The following is a 21,411-nucleotide window of genomic DNA, read 5'->3' on the forward strand; positions in this document are numbered from 1 at the left end:
CTTCCCAGGCACATCTTGGCTGGGACTTCGGGTTGGCACCGTTTAAATGCCACTGGCAGAAGACGGTCATGCGCAGAAAGGCTGTTCAATATGGAATCACGAGTGTTCCTCAGGCCCCATTGAATGCGATACATGAAAAGTAAGCGAAAACAATTTAGAAATACCGAAAAAATGAATACACTGTATACCATGAATAGCTACTCTATACCCCTTTACTTTATAATAACTATAGAATTATGGTAAGTGCGGAACAAACAACTTTGCGAAAGCAGCTTTGCAAGCACGGAGCATATGAGAAACAAAGCGGCCATTTTAGCTGTATTGAGCATGAGCAAACCTTTCCCACCAGAACTGCGAGTACGTCACGTCACGTGAGTGTGACCAACGCATGCGCAGACTAAATTCCCTCAAAGCAGCGGCCATCTTTAGTGGCAAGCATTATCACGTTTTAGTAAACACATAGGCAAGCGTCTCTAGGACACCCAAAATATCAGAATAAAGGGAAATTAATAAAACAAACATGTTGGGTTAATCTATTATGGTTATTCGAGGTTCATGAGTACAAGCAAGTCGCGTAACGTGCGAATCCTTGCTCCATCAAGAGCGAAAGTAGAAGGTCAGTTCTTCCTCTGAGATGTTAGTGAAGGCTTGTTGGATCACGGAGACCTTTTCATGGAAGAATTGAGCTATTTTCTTAGACCATTCTTCTGTGCATGGCCCGTCCTTTGTGCCGGATTTTGGAGCGGTAAAGGATTTAACTATGCTAAAGAATTCCTTACTCTTATTTCGGGCATTATCTATCTTGGTTTGAAACAAGTTTTTCTTGGCTGCCTTCCCGAGAATGTAATAAGCTCTTAAGTTGTCTTTATACACCGTCCTGTCCTCAGTAAGATAGGATTTACGCCATTTCCGTTCCATTTTTCTACAATTTCTTTTGCTAGATCGTTAAACCATGGAGCTCATGGGGCCGAACTCTTTGAGGAGCGGGAAACAACCGGTACCGCTGCATCAATGTGAATTCGGAACCCTGAAACTATTGAGAGGGCGTTTGAGTCGGGGCAGCCAGACAGCTCCAGTGAGGAACGACCAAGAGCGTCTGCTTACATCGGGATGGATATTTTTTGGAACGTTTTGTAATTAGGGACCCTCTGCTCTGCATTAGCCCGAGGGGCTGTGGCAGATTTGGGAATGGCGAAATTTAATAGGAGGTGGTCAGACCGGATAATGGGAAGAGGTAGGCTTACTGATATGTCAAAGTTATGAACGATTTGGTCTAGGGTATCTCATGGGTGGCCGAAGAAATAGATGGAAACATGTTGCAGGCCTGCAGTGGCTCCAACACGGAAATTGTTTGAGGGTCTTTTCCACTGTCCATATCTATATTGAAATCTCCCAGAATAAGGCATTTGTTGTATTTTAAGGCCAGGGAGGTGGTGGCTGTATTTAGCGTAGTAATACAATTTCCAATTGCACTGGGAGGTCTGTAAATCAGAAAACCAGCTATGCTATGATGGGTGGATAAGGTACAGTGGAAGCCTAAGGACTTTGCACCCTCAATGTTTTCCACCGCCCCCCTTCCCACTTGGTTGGTCCCTGCTATGGATTTTTTAACACATAAGGATGGCCGAGGTGATAGTAGGGTTGGAAGCTTCAGACAGCCAGGTCTCAGAAAGAAATAACAGATCAGGCTGTTCGTCTAAATGTAGGTAATAAACGTGGCGTTCATGCTTTTGCATAGAGCGACAATTTAAAAGGGTGGACTTTAAGTCCTCTGTTTTCTTATTGTTTTTACACATTGTTACGTGGGAGGATCTTGGGTGCGAGAGACCAGTTGCACTTATTGCATCGAAAAGTCTACCTCCAAGATCGGATCCGCCGCTGTACACTGACATAATGGTGGCCACCTAAGGGTAAGCAGTTTTTCCCTATTGTAATATATTGGAAGAAACTCACCGGAGGGGAACTGGGCAGCATGGCCGGTGCCGCACGCCTCCAGGCGCAGACGGGCTTGCCTTTAGAGTGCCAGTGGCGCGCCAGCTGTGCACTTCGTTTGCATCGGGAAAATATGGGCCAATGACTATGATGCAAACTGGATTGCTAACGCAGCTGAGAAAGTGGACACTGCGTGGGTGGCAGTGAGGAGCCCGATAGTAGCCCCATCCCTCCGCATAATCGGCGTATCAGCCGCGGTGGACCAGGACTGGAGGAAAAGCGAGATGCAAATCGAAGCAGCTAAGGAGGTGTAAGCAAGCAGAATCAAGTAAAGTGCAAGTGTGCTTAGGTAGGAGAAATTGTTAAAAAGCACAGAGTAATTCAGCCACACATATACAACTGAAAAAGTAATAAAAACCTAGTAGCAGGAAGCACTAAATCCTACTGCTGTCAGCTGCACGCGTTCGTTTGCATCTGGAATATATAGGCTAATGCCCGTTCGTTTGCATCTGGAATATATAGGCTAATGCCTATGATGCAAACTGGATCACTAACGTAGCTGAGGAAGCGGAAACTGCATGGGAGACAGGGGCTCAAATTGGATCATAAATTGAAAGCTGTTCTGAACAGGGGCCCCCATAACATGTTTGGCCCAGGGTCCCCAAAATCCTTAAGATGTCCCTGCAGGACGGGTTGACGACAACCAGGCACTCGATTCAAACTGTCCCACGAAGGATGTTGAATGCTGTGGTGTCGGTGCCCGGATTGGACCCAACAAGCCTTGGCAACAGCAACCCACACAGAAAGCAGAGATTGGCTTCGGTGCAGACCAGCAAGGTCTGAGGGACTCACCCTTTGGTGGGGAGTCAGGGCACATCTGGAGCAACCAGGGAAGCCCACGGAAAAGTAGAGTTAACTTCAAGGGTACCCACCAGTTGACGGACATGGGATCGCGAAGGAGCCTTGAGCTGAAATGCAAGGAACAGGTCCACGGAACACTTGTGGAGTGTAGGCCCACAATCTTTGGTGCAGAGTGTGCTCGGAGCTTGGGCTACAAATAACCCAAAGCACAACTTCAAGAGAGGTCGAGAAGTCAATGCACTAGCAAATGTGCATGGTGTCCAGGAGTTCCAGTCCCACGTCACTCATGAGGGCTGCGGGTCTCAGCTCTGCTGGGATCTCGTGTCGGTCTCAGAGAAGTCTGGAAATCCATGTCCTGGGTCGCAAATACTTCGGAGCCCGGTGGGAGCTTCGAAAATACAGACCGGCAAGATGCTTTGTTAGTGCCGGTTTGAACAGGGGAGTCACTCCTTGACCCCAAGGGAGATTCTTTCATCCTTCAATCTTTAGTAGAGCATCAAAGTTCCAGGATTCAGTTTCAGAGTTTCACCCAGGTGTAATCTAAAGTCCTGTTTCCAGGGGTCCCTTACTGATACTAAGAAAAGGGGTTGAACATACTCTGGCTACATCCACTTCCTTTGTCCAGTTCCACACCAAAGCAGGGGCTGGTAGCCCCTGCAACTGGTTTGAACTGGGCTATGCACAGGGACACCAATTGTGCCCCCAGTGCAGACATCAAAGCACTCTGAGAGTGCACCCACCTAGCCTCAATACACTAAAGTCTGTCTGGGAGGTGGTTACACCTCCCTGTGACAGGAAACCTATTGTCCAGGCCTCCTCTATCGGAGTTTCGGTCAGCAGCAGGAGGCCAGACTTGTGTCTGTGGCTGCAGCATCCATTTCGTGATGCTGGGGCTCGTTTAAACTATTACCGGGCAGACCGGTGTGTACATCTTCTCCCTCGCAAAGGGTGGGGGGGGGGGGGTAGGTAGGATTTCAAAGTGTTTGACACCAAACACGACATGTTTCCATGCAGCGATTCCAAAGTTAGCATTAACCGCAAGGTTATAATGCACTTAAGAATATATGGTCTGGCTGCATCACAGAATAGCCTCAGAGAATAATAGGCTCCGAAAGCTGCAGAGGGGCCCTGCTCATGCATGGGCACCCTCTCACACAAAAACAAGCACTCTGCCTTCAGGTCTGCCATAGGAGTGACTGATAGGGTTCTATGTGTCAGTGATATAAGGTAGATATAGGTAAACTATATCTTAGTAACGGGGGCATGCACCACCTTACCCAGGCTGCAGTAGCAGTCCTGTGGTGCCATTTTGGAAGGCTTCCCAGGGGTGGCATAATACATGCTTCAGCCCCTGGTAGGCCTCTGGGGTACTTATATGTAGAAATGACACCTCCTTAAGATTAAGAGTTGTTTATTCTGGAAATTGGGAGATCCTCAGCAAAGCAGTCTCTTCTACAGCGCTGCCTAACAGTCAAGTCCTTACAGAACCTCTAGTACAATACATTCTCTTCTCTCCTGGACATTCCAGTTCACAAGCCAATCACTGTATAGAGTATTTATAACATACTATAGTTACATTAACTCTACATTTCTCCCCCCTTATAAAAAATTAAAGAAATGAAGTTTTGAAGGTTATAAACTTTAAAATAAAACACAAAACAAATACAATAATGATCTATATAAACAATCAATAAATCACATTTGAATTATCGTACATTTGAAACTTTGCAAACATTTCCGATACTCCAAACTGTCCCATTCTCTAACACCACCACATTTCTTTTTACTTCCATTACCTTTAAGGGAACAGAGAACTTACTGTCCCCTTTTGTGATCACACCACTTTTTTGGGTAACAACCCAATCTCCAACTCTGATGTTAGGTATTTTCACACCTTTCCTCATATTGTAATACTTTTCAGCATCTTTTTGTTTTTCAGAAACAGTTGCTTTAATAGCATGGTGATCTACCCATAAACGATCTTTAGCAACCAACCAATTGGGATTTTCTTTCCTACCTGGCTCTCTCCCTTTGAGAAATACAAAAGGAGAAACACGCGTAATAGCATGAGGAGTAGTTCTATGTGCCCACACCTACTTCTTTAACTCCTCCTTCCAAGACAATCCATTAGCTAACGATAATTGGATGTTATCCATTATAAGACGATTTATCCTCTCTACCATTCCATTAGCTTGTGGTCTATACAAAGCTACTCTTTCATGAGTAACTCCCCATTTTACCATGAACTCCTTCATTTCCCTCGACACAAATTGTACACCATTGTCTGACACAATGGTTTTAGGAGCACCTTCTTCTAGAAAAATCTCTTCCAAAAATTCTGTTACAGTTTTTGTGTTAATTACATTCGTTGTTTTATACACAAACCATTTTGTGTGATAATCTACAAGAACAAAGATGAATCTATTTGCACCTCCTAACTTGTTTATAGGACCCAAAAAATTCATTGCTAACTTTTCCCAAGGTCTGACTGGTAACTCAACACACTTAAGTGGTGGTTCTCTCAATGTTTTTACTTTATGACTGTTTGCACATGCATAACAATGTTTAATCACTTCTTCTACCATGCTATCCAATTTTGGCCACCAATATGTTTGTCTAAATCTTCTTTTCGTCATGCTCCTGCCTGGATGTCCTTCATGGGCTAATTCAATGATCTGACTCCAAAGACTTACTGGAGGTACAATACGATCCCTTCTCGTTACTTTACTATCATGTATACTTAACTCTTCTTTGATGTTCCAATACTCTTTCATATCTTCGTGACAACTTACATAGGTTTCCCATCCATTCCTAATGTATTCTTTTATCTTCACTAGAACAGGATCACTCTCCATTGCAACATCCCATATTTCTTTTCTCAATGCTGCACATTCGTGAATTATGCTTCCTTCATTCTCATTGGTTTCAAAATCATGAATTTCAGTAACCTCATTTTTCGTAGGGACGCGAGATAGACAATCTGCAATTACATTTTTTAGTCCTTTCAAATATTCTACTTCAAACTTATATTCCAGAACTGACAACAACCATCTTGAAATTCTAGGAGTAACTCCTCCTTCTAGACCTCTTCCTCCCTTGAATAAATGTGTTAGTGGTTTGTGGTCTGTCCTAACCTTGAACGGCAAACCCCAAAGAAAATACTTAAAATGTTTGATTGCGCAGCAACATGCAAGGGCTTCTCTTTCAATCGTCGAGTAACTTTTTTCAGCACCTTGCAGTCTCCTGGAAGCGAATCCAATAATCCTTTCCTTTCCATCTACAATTTGAGATAGTACTGCTCCTAATCCTACACCACTCGCATCCGTCGTCAGATACGTTTTCCCATTAATCTCAAAATGTCCCAATAAAGGAGCCTTCATGATACAATCTTTAACTTGCTCAAATGCATTCTCGCACATCTCACTCCATTCAAATGTCACATCCTTCTTCATTTGTAACCTCAAAGGTTCTACAATTTCAGTAAAGTTTTTTACGAACTTCGCACAATACTCAGCTAACCCAAGGAAGGCTTTCAATTGATCTTAACTTTCTGGTCGTGGTGCTTCCTTAATGCCTTGAACAATGCTCTGTTTGGGTTTTATACCATCCCCTGAAATGGTATGACCTAGATATGTTACAGATCCCGAATGGGAGGAAGACTACAATTCCCATCACTGCCCATGCCAGCACATGCGCAGCGCAACTAAGGAAGATTGATTCTTACTGCTGGACGCTCCCCCAATTTCGGTAAGCATTTCGGGTGCCATTGAAGCCACAAAATCTTTCGGGCGCACTCGCAGCCATGCCCCTGGCCCCAGCCGTGTCCTGACAACACTTTAGTTTAAAATCGGAAACCAGGACATTCACTAATTAAGATCCTATGCTCCCGTTTAGGAAGAAGATTTCGGCGGCTTTGGACAATATCGCAAATTATTTCTCCACGACTGGACCTATCCCGGTAAGAGAGTGCCGCCGCCTCCCAACTCGTATTTCCACCTGTACACTATTCCCATTACCAGACAGTGCCCTCATAGCATCCATGCTTTGCTTTTCACAGGCTCGCTGTTTTGAAAAAATCCTTTTCATTCTTGAATTCGACCCCATGAATTCGATTTCAGCCGTCTGCTGAGGTAAGACATTACATTGCCCCTTGCATCACTGCCCTTATATTAAAGGGCATCATACAACATTTTGATTTCTACCTTTTTTTCACTTGCGTAGGTGATTAATTCTACTCTGGGAACTAAAACGATCTTTGCTATAGGACTATCTGGTAAGCTGACTGGATACCTTGGTGTTGAAGTACTTGATTTGTTTCTTGATTCCGCTTTTTGACATTAGAAACTAGACATTTGTTTCTCCTCTTCACCACAGAGCTTATTGGCCCTGATGAGAATCCTGCTAACTCGAGGGATTCGAAACGCGTAGGCCCTTCGGTCTGCTGTCCATGTCTGGGTGTCAATGGAATTTGTGCACTTAGACTTTTCTCCAACTGTATTAATTGAAATTTGAACTTTATAACCCTGGGAACCAAAGTGTATAGTTGTAAATAATAAGAAAAGCTATTAGTAACACAGCGGACCCAGCACTCATCCCACTGGTCTACACAAATCTTTTACCAGTTGAGTGTTGAGTGCACTGTATGATTGTTTTTGAATGTGACAGGTATGACTGTGAGATGTGTGAAAATTATGAATGATGATTTGAATGAGTTCTTTTATCCTACACTAGTGTCCTTTCTTTGATTATTCCTCTTTATACATTGTGTTGTCATTTGAACATCAGTATTAATTCAAAAGTGTGTTCAAACAAAAATTCTTTTTCAAAATAAACCGCTATTTAGTAGCACACAGATACATTGAACTGTGGTCTTTATATCTGTAAATTCATTTTTTGAAATCAATGTTCAGTATTGGAATCTCAAATCAAGCATTTTTATAGACATTTCGTAAACATTAATAGGTTGTCCATCTCCAACCCCCAAAGATATTTCTGGTAAATTTTCATATAACCTTCTCCCTTCAACTCCTAGGTGATGTAATAATATAGCTTGACGTCTGACTGGACCATATTTAATCCCTCCAATAGCTAACATGTACGTAAAAAATATTTTCTTCCATTGTTCCCAAGGTGTGGGTTCATATCCCATCCTCGTCGCCAAAATATGTAGAAATGACACCTCCAGATTTAAGATTAAGAGTTGTTTATTCTGGATATTGGGAGATCCTCAGCACAGCAGTCTCTTCTACAGTGCTGCCTAACAGTCTGCCCTTAGTACCTATGTACCATATACTAGGGACTTGCAAGGGTGACCCAGTAACCAATCTGGAGTGTACCTAATGTACATGCAATTAATTTAGAGAGGAAGCAGCTAGGCTGGGGTCCTGGATAGCAGGGCCCCAGCCAGACTAAAGTCGAAAAACAGTGAAACACCAGCAAAAAGTGGGGGTAACCATTGTAAGCAGATCCTACTCTCCTACACTGACCGCACGGATATCACTGCAGAACAGCGTGCACTGCACATCAGCGATTGCAGAGAGGGGGCTTCTTGCAGAGCAGTGAGGCCACTGACCGCATATATACCAGTGCAGAACAGGGCCCACTGCACATCAGCGATTTAGAGAGGGGGCCTGTTGCAGAGCAGTGGGGGCCCCTGACGGCACAGATATCACTGCAGGACAGCGCACACTGCACATCACCGATGCAAATAGGGGGCCTGTTGCAGAGCAGTAGGGCTCTGACCTCACAGATACCACTGCAGTACAGTGCACACTACACTTCAGCAATTACAGAGTGGGGGCTTGTGGCAGAGCAGGGGGCACACTGATCTCATGCCCTCCCGGGCCCCCGTGGGCACGAGAAGCGTGAACACTTCCCTCCAGGGGAGTCCCGACTGGACTGGCCAGTCACCTCTAATCAGAAACCCAACCCATAGTCACTGGCAGCCACCACAGATTCCTGTGAAGGAAGGGACGCTGATCTCAGGCAGGCCGGCGAGCTGCTGCACCTCGATGTTCGGCGCCAGGCCCCGGGGAGCAAACGAGCAGGCATCTCAGCAAGACGGGCGCCCACAGAGAACTACTGACCTGAGCAGGGGGAACCCAGCGGACCTTGTAATAGTAGACAGCGGTGAGGGGACCCCCGCTGCATAGGAGCGGAATTTAATATACCCCTCACGCAGGAAGGAGACACAAATCAGCGGCCAGAGAGCGGATTCCCATGCTATAGCCCCAAGGCAGGTTGATCGCTGACCAGGAAGATATATGTGGCGAGCGTAGCGTGCAGAACGGGCCAGACCAGGAGGGAGCCATCCACAGAGTAGAAACGTCAGCAAACCAGGAGAGGGCAGACCGAGGGGGTCAAAGGGCGTTAATACAAGGCCTGGGAAGTCCAGGAAGCCCTCACGAGTGCAGGGATCCACTGTAAGATACGGACACAGCCCTCATGCCAAGGTGGACCTGGTGTAATAGCCCAAGAGAACCCCCTAAAGAGCATTAAGCTCGGCAGCCCTTGCCGCTTCACCCTTCCAAAAGCCCATACCACGACGCAGGCAGCATCTGGCACCCCAACAGGCAACCGCCCTTGAGAGCCTGACCAGATTGGATCGCAGTATTCCGCAGCGGAGGAGACCGCCTCGGAAATTGATTGTGACGAGAACCCAGATCCGCCCCACGAGACGCAATGGGTCGTTTGTGCACCAACACGGGACTGCAGATGCCAACAGGGCTGCGGTGCACCTACCCGGAGGCCTCTGCTCCTTCCCAAGTCCCAGAAACAGTCACCTCGCGAGAGATGTCCGACAAACTCAACAGAGTACTCGCCGCAATTGAACATTCAAGAGTCGCGATGGAAGATAGGTTTGGCGCCCCGTCCCCGACCTCAGCCCTCTGTGGGAGGGCACCACAAGCCAGCAGATAAAGTGGCAGACAGGGAGAAAGCTCTTGTCACACTTCAGCCACTAGCCAAGGCACAACAAGAGAGCTTACAGGACCTCAAAACCCGAATCTTCAGACTGGAGAAAAGAGCGGACGACCTGGAAGGACGCTCCCGACTCAGCAATATTCGAGTGATTAACTTGGCAGAGGGGTCCAATCCGGTGCAGTAAATGGAGTCATGGTTGCTGAACTCATGCCTTTTTATCCATGGAGAGAGCCCACAGAGTCCCTGCTTGGCTGCCCCCGCAAGAGCTGCCGCCACGACCACTGGTCCTGAAACTACTCCATTTTCGAAACTGAGACATGGTGCTGAGAGCATCCAGGCAACACGGACCGCTCCGTGTAGAAGACAAGCAAGTAATGATTTCCCCGGACTATTCCAGGGCAGTCCAACATCAACGAGCATCCTTCCTGGAAGTAAAAAGAGAGCTCCATAAAAAGGGTATCCAATATTCCTTACTCTTTCCGGCTTGTCTCCGAGTTGTGCACAAAGGTGGCACAAACTTTTTCTCTGACCCGTAGGAAGAGCTTGATTGGCTGGAACTCAACGTACTGGGCAAGGTACATCGGGAAACTCCCAGCAACATACATGAAACGCAAAGCAGGCACAGGCGAGGGAAAAGGATTACACAGCGAAAAGAGCCGCAGAGCCCAAACCGGTCCTCAGGTCCCCCAGATCTCGAGGTAATAATACCTGATTATAAGAGAGCACTTCAAGTAGTGGCAGAACTGGATCTCACAGCCACAATCGCAAGTGCCACAATTGAGACATGCAGTTCACATAGGGCATGGAAGTCTCACAACCCCCTTAACATTTTAAAATTTGAGCTTCATGCTTAGTTTTGACGTATCATCGGTTGCGGTAGGTCAGAGAAACTGGGACCAGGTCCCCATACAGGCTCTGGCTCGGAACAAAGCACCAGAGTTGGATGGCCTACCCTTGGAGTATTACGGAACTTTGCAGCATTGTTAGCGTCGGAACTAGCAGACATGTAACATGTGGCATTGGTGGAAGGGGAACTTCCAGGCTCAGTCTGGGAATCACTAACAGTCTCATTCCTGTAGCCTGAACGAGACCTGATGCAACTGGCCTCATACAGGCCAATAACGATGGCTATACGCCGACTGCAAGATACTAGGCAAGATCCTAGCGGATGGCCTAGACCAGGCACTGGGCTTGTGCCGGGAAGTAGCCCCTCGCAAAACTTACACAGATGGTTCCAGGTCCAGGAGTGGGACCTGTCTGATCTTGAACCTGGAAAAGGCATTTGATACCCTGACCTGGTCTTGCCTTTTCAGGACGCTTGAACAGATGGGGCTTGGTCCCGTCTTCATAGCATACACAAAATTACTATATTCGAAGCTCACATCCAGGGTTAGACTGGGAGAATACATTTAATCGCCCCTTCCAATAGAGAGGGGCAGCCGACAGGGATGTCCCCTCTCCCCCTTTTGTTCGCAATGGCGATGGAGCCCCTAGCGATCCAACTGCATCGGGAGGGGCAGAGTTGGAGCATCCCGGTAGCAGGCACCACTCATGTTGTGTCCCTATATGCAGATAACTTGCTGCTGTATGTGCGAGATATCTTGGCAGAGCTCAACCCCATCTGGACGACACTCTCGGAATTCAAACCCACATTGGGCCAGAAAGATAACTGGGCAAAATCTGCCATATTTCTGCTGAGTCTGAACCTTTTCCCCCCATTGAGATACACGCAGGAAACCCGAGAATAGCCTGGAGTGAACGAGCCCCGCACAACCTCGAGATCAGGCTCTACCATTCCCCCTCAGACCTATTCAATCGTCGCAGAGCTCTGGCTAGTACCAGAGCCCGGATAAAATTCTGGATGAACTTGCTCTTAGCCCCTATAGGCAAGATAGCACTGGCAAAAATGACCAGCTTCTCGGGAGCAATTGCCTATCACGTATTCTTGTGTGTGGTGACACTGTAATTGGTTACCCTTACTTTAGGCAGCAGAAGACCTAGATCCGGACAGCCGGTATGTGTCCTGTCAGAGCAGCAGGAGCCCTACTGGTATGGGGTCGAGAGTGGAGGAATAATATGCAACAGGCTTTTTCTGAACCACATGATTTTGCTTTACCTGAACCAAGGTGCTCTCGTCTTCCTATGAACAATTCAGGGACTCAGAGGTGTCTTTCTTTACAAACTTTTGCAATGGTCGCAAAAGGGCTGCGAAGCAAAGAATCCAGTGCCAACGGAATCAAACCTTTCCCAAGAAAGTTTCTGCCTTAGAGACGGTCACTGGGCAGGGCAACTTTCAGATGGCTTCGATTCGCTCAGATGACTGGTGATGCTCACCAGCAGTAATTTTGGAACCTAGGTAACTCGCATTAAAGAGACAAAATCGTCATTTCTCTTTCGAAGCCTTATGTCCTCTGTTGGTCATTTCAGTTAACATTGGTTTCACCATCGGTCCAGAGTAACAGAAGCAATCAACAAATGATAAAAGTATTGACTAAAGTGGGATTTTTGGAGAAGACCACGGTGTCTTTAAAGATAGGAAAAAATGGAAGAAAACTCCGGAAACCCTGAGGAAGTCTGTGCCATGTTAATTGAGATCCAAAGAATGTGAATGTAAAGAGGGACTGGTTCTCTTTGTGTACAGGGAAGGAAAAAGCTAAACAAAGTCCCATTGCAGTAAAGACCTAGGCTGTGACTGGGATGCAGCAAAGGGTTTGTGATTGGGCCTGGGAAGCTAGGAATCACCACGCTATTGACAGTGCAGACATGAATTGTATCCAGGAATATTAGGGGGGGATACACACCATGGCGAGAGGTACAAAGTATCTTCATACCTTAATAAGCGAGGGATCCAGAGAGCACTCCTTCAGGAGCCGCACTTCACAGCTAAGGAGGGAGGCGCACTGCAGAGACGATGGAGAGGCCAGGCTTACTATACTACCTACTTATGCAAGAGGTACTATGGGATGGATACACCCAGGGCTTCCCTTCCATTATACTGGGGATTTGGTTGACCTGGCGGGCAGGTTTGTGGTTGTGACTGGCAGCCTTGGTGGTCAGGATATAGCTTGCAACAGACCCAGGAGAGGGACTACTCTTTTATCTCATTCCTTCATGGCCTCCATGAGCACTTGGACACGTTCCTATGCCCTCCGTATGTACATGGATCGGTATGGGCCATTGAATACCTATCTAGGACCTTATCAGATCATAACACACTCCTGCCAATGTTGGGTTTGAGGAGGACACTGCCTTGCATCCTGACAGGGAAACTGAAACTGGAGTCCTTGGAGGACCCGATTTTGCATGATACAGTGGGTAATAATAGTTGGCGATACTTCGAAGAAAATACTGACACAGCTTCGTCCCCTCAGATAGAGTGGGACACCTTTAAGACTATGATCTGGGGATGTGTATTGCAGAATCGGTGGGAGTGCAACTTACCTTGCAGGCCAAAGTCAGCATCGGAGGAGGCATTGAGAGCGGTCGAGCAGTGTAGGCCAGTTCACCTGGAGATCCAACCCAAACTATTAGAAGCCAAAAAAAATGTTAATGAGCAGGTTGAAAGACTGAGTTGTTTGACTATAAGGTGTATATGTCTAGAGCACATGCGGAGTGTGACTGCACAGGATCACTGGTGGATTGGCTAGCGAACCCTGCAAAGAGGGGCTCGGTTATAGTGGAGCTTGAGACTGATCGGGGGAGCAGAGTCTACCGACAAACAGATATTAATCATGACTTCTTTACTTATTGAAGCGACTCGACCCTGAGCACTACTTCCCGGACTGATGACAACATCAGTGCTTTTCTTGCACCATTGACTTTTTCAGCAGTATTACCTGAAGAGGCTGAACAGCTAGGAGAGGAGATCACCCTACCAGGAATCCGGGCAGGTATAAAGAGTATGGCACGAGGCAAAACGCTAGGGACTGATGGGCTCCCAGTAGAGTTCCATGCTGCCTATGTAGATGAGCTGGCTCCTAAATTACTGGACCTTTATAAGGTGGCTAGGGATACAGGACTGTTACCATCCTCCACACGCAAGGCCCTAGTAGTCCCCCTCCTAAAATCTGGATAGCTGGCCTTCGATAAAAGGGCATACCGACCATTGTTGATGTTAAACATTGATTATAAGATCCTTAGTCGAATCCTAGGCACCAGACTCCTTACTTACATTTATCCCCGGCCGCAATACTGTGCATAAACTACTAATACTACTCACAGTATGAGAGGCTGATGTCTATGATCAGACTGAAGCAGCAATCTTTGCGGTAGACATAGAGAAGGCATTTGATAAGCCTGGAATGGGCCTTTTTATACACTGGCATGGAGAGCTTTTGCCTAGGGTTGGGATTTGTGACCTGGACCAGATTGCTGTAGGCAAACCCCACCGCCAGAGTCCGTACGGGGCAAACTATATCTGAAAGCTATCGGTTGGACTGTGGCACCATACAGGAGCTAGTAGCAAGATTTGGACAGTTTCTTTTCCAATGTCCCAATTATCCATCGTTAAAACTTGATCCACATGGAGCAGCCTGGCCCTGTCTCCTACACCTACCACCCTGTCCTGCCTTCCCCCTTCCCTTCCCATAATTGTAGCCTCTCTGATCTGACACCCTATTTCTGAAGTTTCTGCCGATTCTCTTTACTGGTTGCTGCATTGGTTGCAAATGCAATGACATTAGTTTAGATTCTTAGAGTCTTTCTTAAGCTCTAGTATCAACATCAAATAGTTTGCTGGAGAAACCAATTCAGCTCAGCCCTGTTTGCTATCCAATGCTACTTGTCCTTAACGGATTCTACACATTCAGTGACAATCCCTAAAAAATCGCCAGTGCCCACAGCTTTCTAAGCTTGATCTGCCGGGCGGTCAATACCAAAGTAAAGGTTGAGCACATCTTTAACCTGGCATAAGAACCTGACCAAGGTTCACACTCACAATTCCAAATTTGAGCCAAGTCAGTTTGAACTGACCACACTTGCATCACTGCCCTCACCAAAGGTCTTGCCTCTCTGTTCAAAGCGCCATCGCCTTGAGATGCCATCTCCGCCAGTTACTTTTCTCTACCAGTTGATCTTACACTACACTCGGGACCAGATATTGCAATAATTGAATAACATCAGCCCAATTTGCTCAGTACACGTTAAATACTATATACAATTCTTAAACTTAGCAGTATTTATTTGCACATTGGAGAACTGCTTGTGCATGTTCATTAAATCAGACTAGGACCATGGGACATGTGTGATTATTTTTTATCCAGGCCCAGGGTGTTCTCTCAGGTTATACATGGGACTAGAAGGAAGACCTTGTCGCTCGATCGCTCTATTTCTTGCATTCTACGCACCCATGAGCCTCAAGCTGTACAGCGCCTCAATGGGATCTCGCTTTCAATTAGATGGGAGTTTTTCTGGTAACTGGCGTGAACTAGCCCCATGGCTAGCTTTTGGGGTTGCAAAGTCAGTTACTTGTTTTGTGCACCCTGCACCGTCCTTTGTCTTGTTTTGCTCACTTGCATGTTAACTTCTTGTGTCCACCTCACAGGCCGGTGCTGTCCTTTACCAGATACGACTGTAGGTGCACCCCACGCCCCTTCAGCCCGGTAGTCATAGTTCATGGATTTTTATTATCGGTGTGCAAGAGTGCCATGAAGCTAGTGCTATTCACTTGCACAGACAGACCATTACTTGTAATTATAACAGAAATCACAGCAGCCCATACAGATGGAAAAGGGTCAGGGAAACAGAGAGAATACACTGATGCAAGGTTTGTAACACTTCCTCTGGAACTGCTTATGGAAGTCTGCAATGAAACAATACCAGAAAAGAAAAGAAACTTTCACATTCAATCTCTTACCTAATTACTTCAAGAAACAAGTCCTCTAACTCAGCCCTTTCTTCTCGAAAACATAATTCAGTTCTTCGATTGTAAATATAATGAAACAATAGTTATTTGTCTTCTTGGAGATTTTTGTGGATGGCTTTTATGGGCGTACCAGAGAGTTCAATACACATGAGTTTAAAACGAGATCCAGTCTTGTAAATTCAGGGAAATTGACAATATGTACAATGTGGACGATGAGAACAGGAGAGACCCAAAGTGCAAAACAAAATGAGCTAAAACAAAAATGTGATAGAAAAAAATGAGCGCATAATAGGTACAAACATGCAAGAATTTGAAAATGGTAATGATCGTGAGAAGATCTGAGTAGATAAAACAGTGTAAAGGTAGGAAGCCAGGGTTCTAATATGACACTCCGACTACAAGGCACTAGCTCCACAATGAAAATCCTCGGACTGTCAAACATGAACTGCTTTGGGAATCGACTAGACATTGAATTCACTTTTCTTTTCTATGACCACCATCCAAGATGGGCACAGTATTTGAAATCCCGCCATAGGACTAACCACGTTACTTAAAGAAAAAGGTCCAACAAATCTGGGCTAAAAGTTCCTTTTAAAATGCAAATTAATTTGACTAATGGAAAGTCGTACTGCATCTCCTAATTGATACTGAGGCACTCTTCTTCATTTTATATCTCCCTGTATGTTAATATTTTGTTTGCCTTTTGTTAAATTGCCTATTACTTACTTGTGAATGTTATCTAGTTGCTGAATTCTTTCTTCAACAGATTGATAATTAGAACTTGTGAGTGGTATATCAGCCAAGAAACATGGATGGAATCCTTGCATGATGAAAAATGGGCTTTGACTAGAGAGGAATGAATAATGTTATTGTGACAAAATTCAGACAATCACAACGGAACCAACAATTATTTCTCATCCTGGATAAAACATCTTAAATATGTTTCTAGCTTTGGTTAACTCATTGAGTTCGTGCATCTGTCTGGGGGGTGATTTGCAGATGACAGCCTGATTTGCAATTTCAAGTTTTTACAAAATTCTTTCCCAAATCATGAGATGAACTGAGTCTTACGATCAGAAACCACTACTGTGGGTAACCCGTGAATTTATACTGCAAGTTGTGAAAACAGTAGACAAATCTCTGATACTAATGGCAACACTTTAGTAAGTATACAAAAGATCATTTTTGAAAAGGAATCAACAATTAGAGGAGTGGCTGCAAACCCTTTATTGCATGGAAGATCTACTTCGAAAACCATGGAAATAATGTACAAAGGTTGTTTGGGAACTTCCAATGGTAGTAACAATTCCATTGACTTATCATGATCATTCTTATTTCTGGAGCAAATATCAGAAGATGAAGCATACTCCTATATCTATGTACTCACAATCTCCCACTAAAACGGTCTCTTCATGAATTCAAGTGCATAAGATGCCTCGATGACCTGGCAATGGAGAATTGTGTTTCCTTGAATGCCTGATTGATAATTTCCACTGCAGGCAAATGTACATACTGGTTAAACATGGTAACTGATTTTCAATTCTTCATCTCTTGTCCTTTTCAGCCCAATCCATCATTTCCTCCATGGGCAGATGTCTCTTAATACTTTCTGAAATGGCTAATATAACAATTTTCTCTTTTGTAATTATTGTATAGACTGTTTGTGCCTTCTCACAACTGTCATGATTTCTATGATACAATGAAAGCTTTCTGACTTGGTTGCCCTTGTCTGAAAGATATGACAAACTTATAGTCTGAAAAAAATAATGACCTTCTCATCTGTCTAGCTGTTAATGCGTGGGCTCATTGGTATAAATAGTGACTGAAACATGTGTCTCAAACAAACAATGTCTCCCTTTTGCAAATGCTGCTTTATTAGCCAATCAGTCAGTTTTCTGGATAGATAAACTACTGGATGTAACTGAACTCTATCTTGCTGTCTTCTGGATAATACTGTCCCTAAAGCTACAACCGATATATCAGCTTTAAGACAGAAAGTTAGGCTAGTGTCAGGAAGTCTAAATATCAGCCCTAAAGTAAACCTGCTCTTTAATTCCTGGAATCCTCCTTTTGACTCATGATTCCATTTAAAATGAACCCTTTCTTTAATGGCCTATCAATGGGTGATATGACCTTAGAAATATTCTTTATAAAACCTCTGTAAATTTGCAAAGCTTAAAACAAGCTTCATGTTTTTCACTGTCTTTGGAATGGGCCAGCCAACGATTGCCCGAGTCTTCCTGTTATCCATTTTTAAGCCTTCTAAAGAAATCGCAGAGCCTAAAAAATTCTACTTGAGAAACATGAAACTCACATTTTTCAGCCTTTGCATATGAATATAAGAATATCATCAATGTAAATAATGGAAAAAATGTCAATAAATTCTCTAAGGATGGCATTAATAAAAAATGAAATGCCGAGGGCGCATAGCACAGACCAAATGGTGAAACCTGATATTCATAAAATCAAAATTGGGCACAAAATGGTGTTTTCCACTCATCTCCCTCATTAACTCTTATGAAATGATAAGCACCTCTAAGATCAATCTTTGTCAAAATCTTAGCATCCTGATCAGGTCTAATTTTACCAAGATGAAAAGAAGGAGGTAATGACTTTTAATGGTAACATTGTTCAGGTGACGATAGTCAATAAACTATGATCAACCTCTTTTTAAGGCACAGAAGATTAAGCATGGGCCAAAAATCCGTTCTGCTCGCAAAAATTTTGGATTTTTGGCAATTTCGCGATCCGCGAATCTCCCACAATTGCCGAAAAATTTGAAAATTCGCTCGCGGGCGGATTTGTGTTTTTTTTTATGGCCAGCTCACTCAAGGGACCAAAGTTACAGGCACACACGGTCACTGGAGGCAAATCTTCTGGCCATTTACGCAGCTGCAGTGTAGGCAAAGCACCATACATTTACCCAACGAGGTAGCACTTACTGATTAGCCAGTAGAAAGTACTCCAGTTGAGTAGAGGTATGGCACAACCGGTGGCATCATCGTGGATAAATATGCAGGCAGGATTCATTCTGGCATGATGCTTCTGTCACAAAAATTAAACCTCAACAGGAAGCACTTACAGATATAAGCAGGTGCCCGAGTTGAAGCTCTAATTCAGTCGCCCATTATAATCAGCCCAAACAACTAGTGAGCACGGTCCAGGTGTGCTTCCTCCCCATATCTACCGCATACAATTAGATGTAATCCTTGATGGAGGTCTTTGCATTCACGAGTTTCTCGAGCGCAATCCCCGTGTACATCCTGTGACCAGGAGGATGCTTTCTTCTCATCTGCTGCTCTGATCGGCCTCTGACCCTTTATAAACAAGAGGCATGTGAACTCGCATAGAAGCCCCGCCTGTTTGGCCCCGCCACACACACGCTAGGGTATGCAACGTCTTCCCGCCCTTTCCTCACTATGATGGACAGCTCACTCAAGGGACCTAGGCGCCTTTCGGAGCTTGGCAAAGTTACAGACACACATGTCACATTATTTGTGCAAATGGCAAATAAATCCGCGAGTTCGCAGGAAAATCCGTGAACTCGCGGCTTTTTTTGCCATTTCTCACAAATTCGCGGACCGCGAATCCGCAAAATTCGCCCATACTTACAGAAGATATAGGAGATTGTGAATGTCTACTAAAACTATTGGCCAAGTATTTCTCTATGTATTGTTTCAAATGTTCAGCCTCTTCCTCTGTCAATGTGTATTTTCTGTTTCACGACGATTTGGCCCCAGACTCAAGATCAATCATACTTTTTGTGAGGAGGGAACTGTTCTTCTTGCTGTTTATTGAACACATCTAACAAATCATGAAATGGAATTGAGGAGTATCAATATTGTTGAAGACTAACTATTCTTTGTGATTACCCTGAATAACGAGTATTAAAGCAATGGAATGGGTGATTAATCCTGATGTCAACTCTGTAACATCTTCTGCTTTCACATGTTTTGGACTGTTTTTCTTAACACTCTGTAATTTAAACTTTTTGACCTATTTCCAATCTATGAAATTCCCAGTAGCCACTGAATCAATGACTGCTGTAAGATGTTCACAAATGTATTTTTCCCTTCCATTAATGTTCAAACAATCGTGCTGTACCTGACTGTAATATGTTCAAAATAGTTTGAGAGGATCCTATTAGAACATTGCTCAGTGGATCCCTTCTCACTTCAGTTGAGCATTCTAGTTTTCCTGATATCCTTTCACAGGTTCTTATTACATTGTTAACATAATGTTGATCTGATTCACCATATAATTGCAACCCTTGCCTTTTGAACATTTCCCAGGCGTCAGACTGGATCTGTAAACTTTTCCAGCAGTACCTTTGCATGACAGTAGGTAGCAAGGCACACTGATTCTTTTCCGTTTCGTAAATTACACGCGGAGCCTATACAGGCACCAATCCTGCATGCTGTCAGTCGCGTTTGAAGCTGTCCCAGTTCCCAGACGAAGTGCTCCATAAGCAAATTGGTTGTCACCAGTGTGAAGATTACTAGACTTGGGATCTATCCTATTAATGGGTAGGTCCCAATTCACATAATGGGTAGGATGGGAGGATTGGTGAGAAATCTGCGGTTGGATAGTCTCTATCAGAAGTAGCATTACCAAAGGTAAGTGACTTGTTCTTCTAATAGAGACTTCTAACCACAGATCACTCACCTTTTGCATAGATACCAAAGCAGTACCTATTTGGAGTTTGGTCAATGAATGAACTCCAGCTAAAATGTCCTTGTGACAGGGTCCCTTATGTAAGTGCCAAGAACTCCAAGATGGCTGACAAGTCAAGACCGATGGGAAAAACACAGAGCGCACTAGATGATAAAGATGATGTGCACCCGTCAATGTATTAGCCGTCTGAGGGAAGCACAGTGGGCTTAAAGAGCCCATGGGACAGCTGAAAGGGGAAGACAGAGCCCAGAGAGACAAAGAAGTGGGAGGCAGAAGGAGAGATGTTGTGACAAGAGGACAGCGGAGGCAAATCTCAACTTAGGAGAGGAAATCCAGCAGGAGTGACCGATCCCTACGAAGAAGAATACGGTGTAGAAACCTGAGTGTGGCACCAGGAGAGAAGCTCTAGAGACCTGACCGCCGTGGCTTGACCTTCGGACTGCGACTTGAAGCAAGTGTTGCCCTCCCCATCTTTGCGTACCTGGGGGTTGATGAGGGTAGTGGCCCAAAAGGAAAAGGGGTTTCATACTCTTCTTATCTGGGCTTTCGCTGGTGAGCATTGAAATTGAGGCACAGTCCAAAACACAATTTTCTAATGCTGATTCGGAAAGTAAGCCACATATGTGGGTGTTGATGACAGGTTCAGTCTTTCCTGATATCGAATCGTCATCTCAGGATCTTCTCTATCTTCCAGAGGGCCCACCGGCGATACTGGTGAAGATAAGAAGACTAAGCCAGCAATAGGAGGAGCAATGAACTGACTGGAGACCTCCCATGTGACAACAGTTGATTGGGTGTAAATCAATGATATTCTCTAAGCAACGTTTCTGGAGCTTTGCTGTCCTGTGCTGTCTGTCTAACTCAATTTACAATGGTGTCAGAAGTGGGACAGACAGCCTCAATGCTGTCTCATCAGAAAACGATAGAAGATATGGTGAAATAACTTGCTGAGGGTCAAAGACATTTACAGCTTGCGATAGAGCAACAAGTCAAAATGGCACAGTAAGACAGAGACACTATAACGAAAGACATACAAGAACAGGCCACCCACATTACAGAGAATCAACAAGCCCAAGACTGCCATTCTGAAACTCACGGATGCTAAAGTACATCCCAATGTCCCCAGCTCCGTCCTGCAAAAGTACCAACCAGGCGAGGAC

The 21,411-nt window shown here is 44.8% G+C and overlaps 1 pseudogene; it reads right to left on the reverse strand.

Moving 5' to 3' along the window:
- LOC144752879 (COMM domain-containing protein 5-like) overlaps window positions 1–21,411 on the reverse strand; it is a 130,131-nt pseudogene that overhangs the window by 74,560 nt on the left and 34,160 nt on the right.

This window comes from Lissotriton helveticus, chromosome 5_1 (assembly GCF_964261635.1).
Source record: "Lissotriton helveticus chromosome 5_1, aLisHel1.1, whole genome shotgun sequence".
Taxonomy (NCBI): Eukaryota; Metazoa; Chordata; class Amphibia; order Caudata; family Salamandridae; genus Lissotriton; species Lissotriton helveticus.